This window comes from Apium graveolens, chromosome 6 (assembly GCF_009905375.1).
Source record: "Apium graveolens cultivar Ventura chromosome 6, ASM990537v1, whole genome shotgun sequence".
Taxonomy (NCBI): Eukaryota; Viridiplantae; Streptophyta; class Magnoliopsida; order Apiales; family Apiaceae; genus Apium; species Apium graveolens.
The window spans coordinates 205,193,314-205,204,474 of NC_133652.1; the positions used below are offsets into that span (position 1 = coordinate 205,193,314).

At 39.3% G+C, this 11,161-nt stretch overlaps 1 non-coding gene across 1 annotated transcript; it reads left to right on the forward strand.

Annotated features, from left to right (window-relative positions):
• Nucleotides 1-9,522: 9,522 nt before the first annotated feature.
• LOC141670011 (small nucleolar RNA R71) lies at nt 9,523-9,629 on the forward strand. Its single transcript, XR_012554262.1, has one exon. It is a non-coding gene; the product is annotated as a small nucleolar RNA R71 (small nucleolar RNA).
• The last annotated feature ends 1,532 nt before the right edge of the window (nt 9,630-11,161 follow it).

The following is an 11,161-nucleotide window of genomic DNA, read 5'->3' on the forward strand; positions in this document are numbered from 1 at the left end:
GAGTAAAAACCATGAGTAAAAAAAAGGAATGATCACCTAGAAATTGAGTTGCTTTCCATGCTAGAAATTCAAAAAGAAAGAGATACTGATGTGTATGTTAAATAAAAATCGTTAGAAAAGCATGCTAATCTAGAAAAAGAGTTAGCTAAAGAAAGAGAGGTTATTAAGATTTGGACTGACTCAGGAAAGACAACTCGGAAAATTTAAGAAAATGGTTGTTGGGGATCAGGATTAGGATATGCAAATAGATCTAATTCTGATAAAAAATCTGGAAAAGAAACTGAGAAAAATAAACCAGTAAATACTGATACTAAGGTTCAGATGAAGCCTATTAAGTTTAATTCAAGTGTTGATGCTGTTAAATTAGTTTTTGAGGTAAGTTCAACCTCAGCACCTAAATCAAACTTAAGTACTGATAAGAGTGAACTTATTCACACTGTTGGGATTTTAATCTAAAATATCTGTTTACTCCATGTTTTAATTATTTAGACTAATATTTAGTCACCTAGTTAGTCATGTAGTTTAGACTTGGGCATTTATTTTAGTTGAGCTATTTTAAGAGAGACATGGGGTGATGGGAGTATTTGAGTTTTTCCAGGAGAAGGTTGCTTATTTGTAGCCATTATCTTTATTAGTCTATATATTAGACCTGTAAGTTGTTTTTTGTTTCTCTGAGACTTAATAACAAAATGTCTTCCTAGTTCTTCCAAAATAAGTGTTTATTGTGTGTTTATTACACGTGCTTATAAATATATATACATTAAATCTGTTCTTATATTCTACACTTGGTATCCGATCTAGGTAGTTTATGCCCAAGTACATGGCGAGGAAAACAAGCATGGACGTGCCAAAGATGAAGGAAGGTGTTATCGGACACAGTTATCCTATGTTGGCCAAAAACAATTACACGGCATGATCATTAAAAATAAAGGTATTCATGCGGGCACAAGGCATCTGGGAAGCTATTGAGAATAGTGACCCAAAGGGTGTAATTGATCCAAGGAAGGATAATGTGGCATTGGCAGCCATTTATCAGGAAATTCCAGAAGATATATTATTGTCCTGGCGTAGAAAGAGACAGCCAAAGAGGCTTGGGATGCTATCAAAATAATGTGTGTCGGAGCTGATCGTGTTCAGAAAGCAAAAGTGCAGACTCTTAGGTCCGAGTTTGAAGCTCTCAACATGAAAGAGACAGAAAATATCGATGATTTCTCCATGAAATTGAATAATATTGTGAGTAATATTCGAGCTCTAGGAGATAAAGTAGAAGAGTCCTGTTTTGTGAAAAAATTACTACGAGCAGTCTCACCAAAATTTCTGCAGATTGCTTCATCTGTTGAACAATTTGGTAACTTGGACAACATGTCTGTTGATGAGTTAATCGGGAAGCTAAGAGCTCATGAAGAGAGGATTCATGGACATGTTGAAGACAATGGAAATCAGCTGTTGTTAACTCATGAAGAATGGAAGGCAAGATCCCATGGAGGATCATATAGTAGAAATGGTGGACGTGACAAGAGAAAAATAAAATGCTATAACTGTAACATCTTTGGCCACTACACTGCCGAATGTTATGAACAAAGACAAGACAAGGAACGTAAATAAGAAGTAAACCTCACACAGGTGGAAGATGATGAACCAGCTTTGTTATAGGATGAAGCAGCATGCCAGACGGGCAAATAAGAAATGCCAGATGGGTAAACAAGACATGGCATATGGGCAAAGAAAAGGCATGCCCGTCTAAGATGATCTAATAATTAAAACCAAGTACAAACAAGAGTATAGGTTCAACAAAACAAGAAACGAGCATCCAAGATTACAACTTAAAACAAAGATTCACAAGAATAAACTAGATCGTCTTCACCTTTGTTAAATTGTGCTATCGGTCTCTTGCCGTCTTCTCCTCGTGCTCTAACAAGTCTCTCTCCCAAAAAACGATCTTGAGCTATCAATATAGAGCAGCCCAAACAACCCAGGAGTCCAGAAAAATAGAATTGTAATAGAATAAGGATTTTATTATCCCGACACGTCACGGCCGCGCGCTTCATCAGTGCGGGCCCGCTGGCTTCCTATACTTCGGTGTGGCCGCGTGCTAGTTCAGCGCGGGCACGCTGGGGTTCTGCCAGAAATAACTTCTTTTCTTTTTTTTTTATCTTGCAACTTCGAACCGGCTTCAACGAGTTTTTATTCCAACACCACCTAGATACCATATTAGCACCAAAACAATGCTAATTCACCTAATTCACGGATTAATTCATGAAATGCAAAAACACTAAAAAAACAATTTAAAATACTTTACAATTTGAGTACAAATGCATCAATTCAAAGCTTATTAGAGCATAATAAAATGTCATAAATGCCACTCAACATACCCCCAAACTTGAATCGATGCTTGTCCTCAAGCATAAACAGACTCAAAGAACAAGAAATAAAAATGCATGAATGCAACTAACGTGAATGGAATGATACCCATAGAGTAACTAAATCAACCAATAAGCAACACCTCCGTAAATGCAATTATTCATATAAAGATCAATCAAATCTCTCATATCAACCTACAAACCAGAAACGTGCGTATGTGCAAATGTTTACAGATGTACTAATACTACTAGATCGACAATCATGACTCACTACTTATCAAAACAATCGAAAGTTTATAAACAGAATAAAAGCTAAACTCAAAATAACTTATAACACTTCAATTATTATATCAGAGTTTTTATGGATTCATGCATTTATTCACAATAAAACAACACTAGTATGCTTATTTGATCGTGCAATGAGTGGGACCACAAAAGGCTTATACAATAGTACCCATGTAATGAGCGTTAGGTTAGCGGATCCAAGACTATAAAAGCCTTAGGTCACTAGGCACAAAGTCCCCTAAGAACTTAATAACTCGAATACTAAAGAGCCCACTCGTGATCAATTATGCAATACACTTATTCTTCTTCTTTTTTCTTTTCTATTTTTTTCTCTTTTTTTCAACAATTTCTGAATGAGTGCATTTCGCTCCATCTCATTCAACCCTAGACTACTCATAACAATATGAGCTGGCTACTAGCCATTTGACACCTAGCCACACAACTAGCAATGAAATCCAATTTTTTTCAATTTTTAAATATCCATGCCTTTTATTATTAAGAGAATACCCTAAATTCCAAATATAAACAAGCGATTAAACCTTGACAATCAAACAAATCATGACTATGATCTAGCACTCTAGAAACCTATAAGACTTAGTGAAATACAAGTGTCTCTAGCATGCAACTCAATCCAAAAAGACTCAACATCACAAAATACGATATCACTACACTAGCATCAATATCACAAATCAATCGGGAAATTATCTAAGGGATCATGCTATAATGAAAATGCATGAAACTACATGAACAAAATATCATAAAACTACCAAAAATAAAATTAAAAAAAACTACATGGCAAAATATGCAACTATATGAAACAAAACTAACATGAATATACAAACTATATGAGACTCATACAAACTATATTCCTTCAACTACTACCCCCAAACCTAAAATATTCACTGTCCTCAGTGAAGGTAATAGTAAGGAATCAGACATACCTACTACAAATTCGAACCCTCACCCTCACCCTCAATGGGTGAGTGTCAGGCATGTCTGGAGGCGGATACACTGAATCCTCACCATATACTGGCCACTGGATGTCAACTCCGGTGGCTCTAAAAGCTGTCCCAAGTGCCTGGGTAAGGTCGCGTGCAAACCGACTATGGATGTCGTGCATCGCACACATCTTCCTCGCTAGACGCCTATACTGCCTCGAAATCAAACCAGCTCCCAACTCTACTCCTGCTGCCTCATGCTGCTACTTCTGCGACGAACCAGACTCCTCTCCATATTGAGCTCTCCAAGCTGCTCGACGGGCATGCTGAGAACCTCCTGCAGTAGTAGCCTCTATGGGCACACCTCCTGGTAAATGCTCATATGGGCACAGCAACGGGCGCCTCACAAAAAGAAACCTAGACCATCTCGAGAATCATCTCTAACAGCTTACCATCCTTCCCTAATGTCAGAAAACCTCGCTCCTTAGCAAATGGCTTCGAGAGAAGCCTAGTCTACTCCTCATCAGCTTCGGGAGTAGAAAACCTGGGCCTCACACCACCCGCAGATGAAGAGTCGGTGGTGCTTCTTCCAACTTGTGTTCTTTGTCTCTTGGGTGCCATCAAGATTGAAAAAGAAAGAATAAAAGCTTAAGTGTTTAGAGAGAATTTGTGTTGAGAGGTTGTGAATTGGTGGAGAAGTTGTATGTAGATGTATGTATTTATAGGTGGGGAGGTATGAATTCTATAAGGAATAGAAGTGGGAATTGATTATGGGAATCGTGGAAATAATGGAATTGATTATGAGAAGGAATTATGGGATGTGGAAGAGTAAAAATCCGGTTGGAATTGATTTTTTGTTAAAAATCCTGATTTTCTCTTAAAACTGTCATTTTTATATATATTTTTTTCGAACAGGGACCCGGCGCGGCCGAGCACTAGGACAGCGCGGGCGCGCTCACTCTCTGGAAAACCGGCACAGCCGTACGCTAGAACAGCATGTGCGCGCTTGGCTATTGGAAAAACGGCGCGGCCGCTCGCTAGAACAGCGCGGGCGCGCCCAGCTTCTGTAGTTGGCCCTGAATTTTTTCCTTTTTCTGATTTTTTTGTGTTTTTCTCTTTTCTTCTTGCTTCTTCTACCTACTAATGTACAACATACTTGGGTTGCCTCCCAAGAAACGCTTCTTTTACGTCGCTAGCTCGACGTAGAATCTCGAGATCAAATGAACAATAAAACGGCACTAACCACCTCGCGGTTTACCGTGTCACTATAATAATGCTTTAACCTTTGACCATTTACTTTGAATGCTTGGCCCGGATCATTCTCAAAAATTTCCACCGCTCCATGTGGAAACACAGTTTTGACAATAAACGGCCCTGACCATCTTGACTTCAACATTCCAGGAAAAAGACGGAGACGAGAGTTGAATAAAAGAACTTGTTGCCCTGGCAAAAATGTCTTGAGCACTAGACCCCTATCGTGCCACCTCTTGACTTTCTCCTTATACATTTTGTTGTTCTCATAAGCTTGAAGTCAAAACTCATCAAGTTCATTAATTGAAGCATCCTTTTCTTACCAGCTGTATCCAAATCCAAATTCAACTTCTTCAAAGCCCAATATGCCTTATGCTCAAGCTCCACAGGGAAATGACACCCCTTACCATAAACCAACTGAAACGGCGACATTCCCAATGGAGTCTTATAAGCTGTTCTATACGCCCAAACAGCTTCATCAAGCTTCAAAGACCAATCTTTCCTTGATGGACACACCATTTTCTCCAAAATGCGCTTGATCTCTCTATTAGATACCTCAGATTGACCATTCGTCTGAAGATGATAAGCCGTAGTGATACGATGATTCAAATTATACCTTTTCATCATAGCAGCGAACTTGTGATTGCAAAAATGCGACCCCTCATCACTGATTATAACTCTTAGAGTTCCAAACCTTGTGAATATCTGCTTGTGAAGAAAATTAAGCACCACTTTCACATCGTTCGTTGGCAACGACTTAACTTCAACCCATTTTGACACGTAATCTACCTCCAACAAGATATACTGATTATTATAAGATGAGACAAATGGCCCCATGAAGTCAATTCCCCAAACATCGAAGACCTCAACCTCGAGAAGCACATTAAGAGGCATCTCATCCCTCTTCGACATATTACCCACATGTTGACATCGATCAAATTTCAAAATGAACTGATGAACATCTTTAAACAACGTCATCCAAAAGAAACCTACTTGCAGAACACGAGCTGCTGTCTTTTCTCCACCATAATGTCCTCCATAAGCCGTTGAGTGAAAATCTCGCAAGATCCCCCCCCCATTTCGCTGTAAGGAATACATCTCCTGATGATTTAGTCAGCTCCTTATCGAAAAAGAAATGGCTCATCCCACATATACCACTTCACCTCATGTAGAAACTTCTTCCTTTGAGCATGAGATAAGTCGGGAGGCACAATATTACTCACAAGGTAGTTCATAATGTTTGTAAACCACGGTTCTTCTTCTTACACTCCAAACAATTTTTTGTTAGGAAAAGACTCATTTATCAACGTCTTATCCAATGAAGTAACATTAGGATTTTCTAAACGCGAGAGATGATCAGTTACTTGATTTTCAGTTCATTTTGTATCCCTGATCTCTAGTTCAAATTCTTGGAGTAAAAGAACCCATCTAATCAATCTAGGCTTCGAGTCCTTCTTTGAGAAGAGATATCGAATTGTAACGTGATCAGTGAAAACTGTCACCTTCGTCCCAAGTAGATAAGATCGAAATTTCTCAAAACCATAGACAATAGCCAAAAGCTCTTTCTCCGTAGTAGTATAATTCAGTTGGGCACCATTTAGGGTCTTACTAGCATAGTAGACCACGTGAAATATGTTGTTCTTCCTCTGCTTAAGAACTGCTCCAACTGCATAGTCACTTGGATCGCACATCATCTCAAAAGGCTCATTCCAATCAGGTGCAGTTATGACTGGTGTCGTGATTAAACTTTTCTTCAATGTCTCAAAAGCTTCAAGGCACACGTCATCAAACTTGAGAGTAACATCTTTCTCTAACAGACTGCATAAAGGCTTTGAAATTTTCGAGAAGTCTTTGATGAAATGCCTGTAGAAACCCGCATGACCAAGAAAACTGCAAATTCCCTTAACAGAAATAGGTGGAGGAAGATTCTCAATGACCCCCACCTTGTCCTTATCCACCTCAAGACCCTTACTAGAAACTTTTTGCCCGAGAATGATGCCCTGACGCACCATAAAGTGACATTTCTCCCAATTGAGAACCAAATTGGTGTCAACGCACTTCTTAAGAATATGTCCAAGATTTTACAAGCATTCATCAAAAGAATTGCCAAAGATTGAGAAGTTGTCCATGAACACCTCCACATTCTGGCCAATCATGTCAGAAAAGATGGCCATCATACATCTCTGAAATGTGGTTGGTGCACCACATAGACAAAAAAAACTCATCTGAAGGCGAAAGTACCAAATGGATAGGTGAAGGTAGTTTTCTCCTGATCTTCTGGAGCAATACAAATCTGATTGTAACCCGAATAGCCATCCAGAAGATAATAGTACTCATGACCGGCCAACCTGTCAAGCATCTGATCAATGAAGGGCAAATGGAAGTGATCTTTCCTAGTGGCTTTATTTAACTTCCTGTAGTCTATGCAAACTCTCCACCCCGTGACTGTTCTTGTAGGAATATGCTCATTCTTCTCATTTGCTACCACAGTAATTCCACCTTTCTTCGGCACATATTGAACCGGGCTTACCCATGAACTGTCAAAAATAGGGTAGATGATCCCTGCATCTAGCCACTTAAGAATTTCTTTCTTCACTACTTCCTTCATGATAGGATTAAGTCTTCTTTGCTGCTCGACCATAGGCTTGCTACCTTCCTCTAGCAGAATTTTATGCATACAGTAAGAAGGGTTGATTCCCTTGATATCTGCTATATTCCATCCAATTGCCAACTTGAACTCTCTCAGAATTCTCAAAAGCTTTTTCTTATCACTACCTGAAAGGTGAGATGCAATAATAACAGGCAGAGTAGATGCATCACCTAAAAATGCATACCTCAAATGTTCAGGTAAATAATTAAGCTCCAGAGTGGGAGCTTCCTCAATAGATGGCTTGAGGCGTTTAGGAGCCTTGCTCAATTCCTCTATTCCAAGAGATTCAAACGGGTTATCAATTTTCCTTTTCCTGGGGGAAACATTCAAATATTGCAATTGTTCTTCATATTCATCATCTTCACTATCCGAATTCCCCAACAAGGCTTTTTCTAAGGCATCAGACCATAGCAATTGATCATGTTCTGATGTGACCACCAAATCAACCAACTCCACCTTTAAGCACTCATCATTATCAGTAGTAAATTTCATAGAATTGAACACATTAAAGGTAACATCCTGATCCAGAACTCGCATTTTGAGCTCACCCTTCTACACATCTATCAAGGTACGGCCAGTTGCCAAGAAAGGTCTTCCCAAGATTATGGGAATCTAATTATCCTCCTCGAAATCAAGAATGATGAAATCGGATGGGAAGATGAGTTTATCAACCTTGACCAAGACATCTTCCACAATACCTCGCGGATATGTAATAGAACTGTCAGCCAACTGCAAGGTCATATATGTCGGTTTGGGATCAGGTAAGTCCAACTGCTTGAAGATTGACAAGGGCATCAGATTGATGCTAGCTCCCAAGTCACATAAGCATCTATCAAAAGACAATTTTCCAATAGTACATGGAATAGTGAAGCTTCCTGGATCTTTAAGCTTCGGAGGCAACTTCTGTTGCAGCACAGCACTGCATTCCTCCGTGAGAGCGACTGTCTCCAAATCATCTAGCTTCACCTTCCGAGAGAGAATACCTTTCATAAAATTTGCATAACTAGGCATCTGCTCGAGAGCCTCGGTGAAAGGTATGTTGAAATGAAGTTTCTTGAACAGCTCCAGAAACTTCTCAAATTGCTTGTCCAGCTTTTTCTTCTGCAGCCGCTTGGGAAAAGGCGGTGGAGGATAGATCTGTTTCTCCCCTGTATTACCCTCAGGTGGAGTGTGCTAAACAGTAGTCTTCCTTGGTTCCACTTCTTTATCCTGCTGCACTACTTCTTTCTCAGTCTCAGCTTCTTTAGTCAATTCTTGAGTTTTTTCAGGATTCGCAACCTTTCCAGACCTTAAAGTAATTGCCTTTACCTACTCCTTAGCTTCCCTCTTTCCTGGAACTTCAGTGTCACTAGGTAATGTACCAGGCTGACGATTTAGCAAGGCATTGGCAATTTACCCAATTTGATTTTCCAAGGTCTTGATAGAACAGCTTGACTTTTGCACATAAGCTTCAACTCCTCTAATTCAGATTTTTCATTGTCTTGTTGCAGCTGGAATTGCTGTCTAGGCGCATACTGTAGTTGCTGAAAACCAGGGGGTTGTACTGCTTAGTTGGGTACTGTTGATAAGGCTGTTGAACCGTATTCTGAGCATTGCTCCAACTGAAATTAGGATGATTGCAGTTGTTGGGATGATAGGTGGCTGGCACTGGTTTTAGTGATCGCTTGAAGTTGCTCACAAACTGAGCTAATTCACTACAAATTGTGCACTGATCAGTCTTATGGGCACCAGTACAAATTTCACAGACACTAGCAATTTAATTAACTCCATAATTAGTCAATTTGTCCACCTTCATCGTCAAAGCCTTAAGTTGGGCAGTGATAGAAGTTGCTGCATCCAACTCCAGAATTCCTGCAAATTTTCCCTGAGTCAAACTCGGGGAAGGATTCTTCTACTCATTAGCAGCCATCAGTTCAATAAGTTTATAACTTCATCGTAGCTCTTAGCCCACAAGGCTCCTCCTGATGCTACATCAAGCATGGGTCTAGAAGTAGCACCTAATCCATTGTAGAAGCAATTAATAATCATCCAATCAGGCATGCCATGGTGTGGGCACTTCCTTAGCATCTCCTTATATCGATCCCAAGCCTCACACAGAGATTCTCCAATTTGCTGAGCAAACTGAGTAAGAGCATTCCTGATTGCAGCAGTCTTCGCCATAGGGAAGAATTTAGTGAGAAACTTTTGAGCAAGATCTTCCCATTTAGTGATAGACCCTGGTGGTAGAGAATGTAACTAGCACATAGCCTTTTCCCTTAGAGAGAAGAGGAAGAGTCGCAGTTTGATAGCATCTTCAGTCACATCATTAAACTTGAAGGTGTTGCAGATCTCGATGAAATCCCTGATGTGCATGTTGGGGTCTTCAGTAGGAGAACCCGCAAACTGAACTGAGTTATGTATCATCGGAATCGTGTTTGCCTTCATCTCAAAAGTGTTAGCCCTGATGGCTGGTCTGACGATGCTTGACTGAATGTCATTAATCTTGGGCTGAGAATAGTCCATCAAAGCCTTCGGATTTTCTACTTGATCTCCCATTTCTACTACAACTGGTTCTGCGACTTTCTCTTCTTCTTTTACCTTCTTTTCTTCCCCAACAACTTCCCTACGAACTACCACAAGTTCTTCCTTGGCTTTATCCAGTGTTCTCTTACGAGTACGCGAACGCGTATGCATACACCCTCGATAGAGTACCTGAAATAAGACACAGAATCAGATAAGTAACAATGTCTGAGTCAATGAACTTTAACGACCACTGATGGAAAGCACACAAACTATCAATTAACACTGCAGTCCTCTGCAGCGGCGCCAAAAACTTGTTAGTCGCTAAACACGCACTAATAATACACGCAAGTATACGAGTTCTTAAGTAGTATAGAATCTTTTCTAGTTCATTCCCACAGAGACTGTATTGGTTAACTAATTAATTCATGCACCTAAACAATAATGTATGGTTATTATTCAATGCTAAAACAATAACTAATTGAGGTTGTTTTATAACTAAGAATTAAACTAATAATTATAACTACGAGAATCAGATTGATTGAATTAATAAATATGACAAACATGGGATTCTAACTTCATTAAGTATTTCATTCCATAGCCTTCTTGATCTTAACCTTAGCATGCAATGGTGATGACACTAATCAGACAACACAAAACTGATAAACGCCAACTTTCGTTGCACAAGTACCATACTACCAGACATCCACAAAAGAGATAGAAGCTGAATAGACACCAATTATATTAAGACCCTATATGTCTATAGAATTTGACAACATAATGGTTTAAGCACAAGTTATATATCTTGATTACACAGGGCAAGTAAGATGGTTAAAATTACCTACGAATCATGCATATAATACATGAACCTATGGTAGCATGGCAAGTTCTAAATCCTTAAATTCACTTTCGCTTCATTAAGAATTAACACACTATCTTATAAGTTCACGACGCTCATAAGACGATTATGCACAACCAATAGTAGGATATCATAAAATAACCACATACTAAGGTATCAAACAATTTAACTAAAGAAATCCATAAATAAATTCGCTAGAACCCCACGATAACGATTAGCCCATAATCGGACTCATCATCAACGTGGGTTCCGATGAAAGCATGGTATATAAAACGTAGTCTTTATAACAAATAATTAAAACTAAGTACAAACAAGAGTA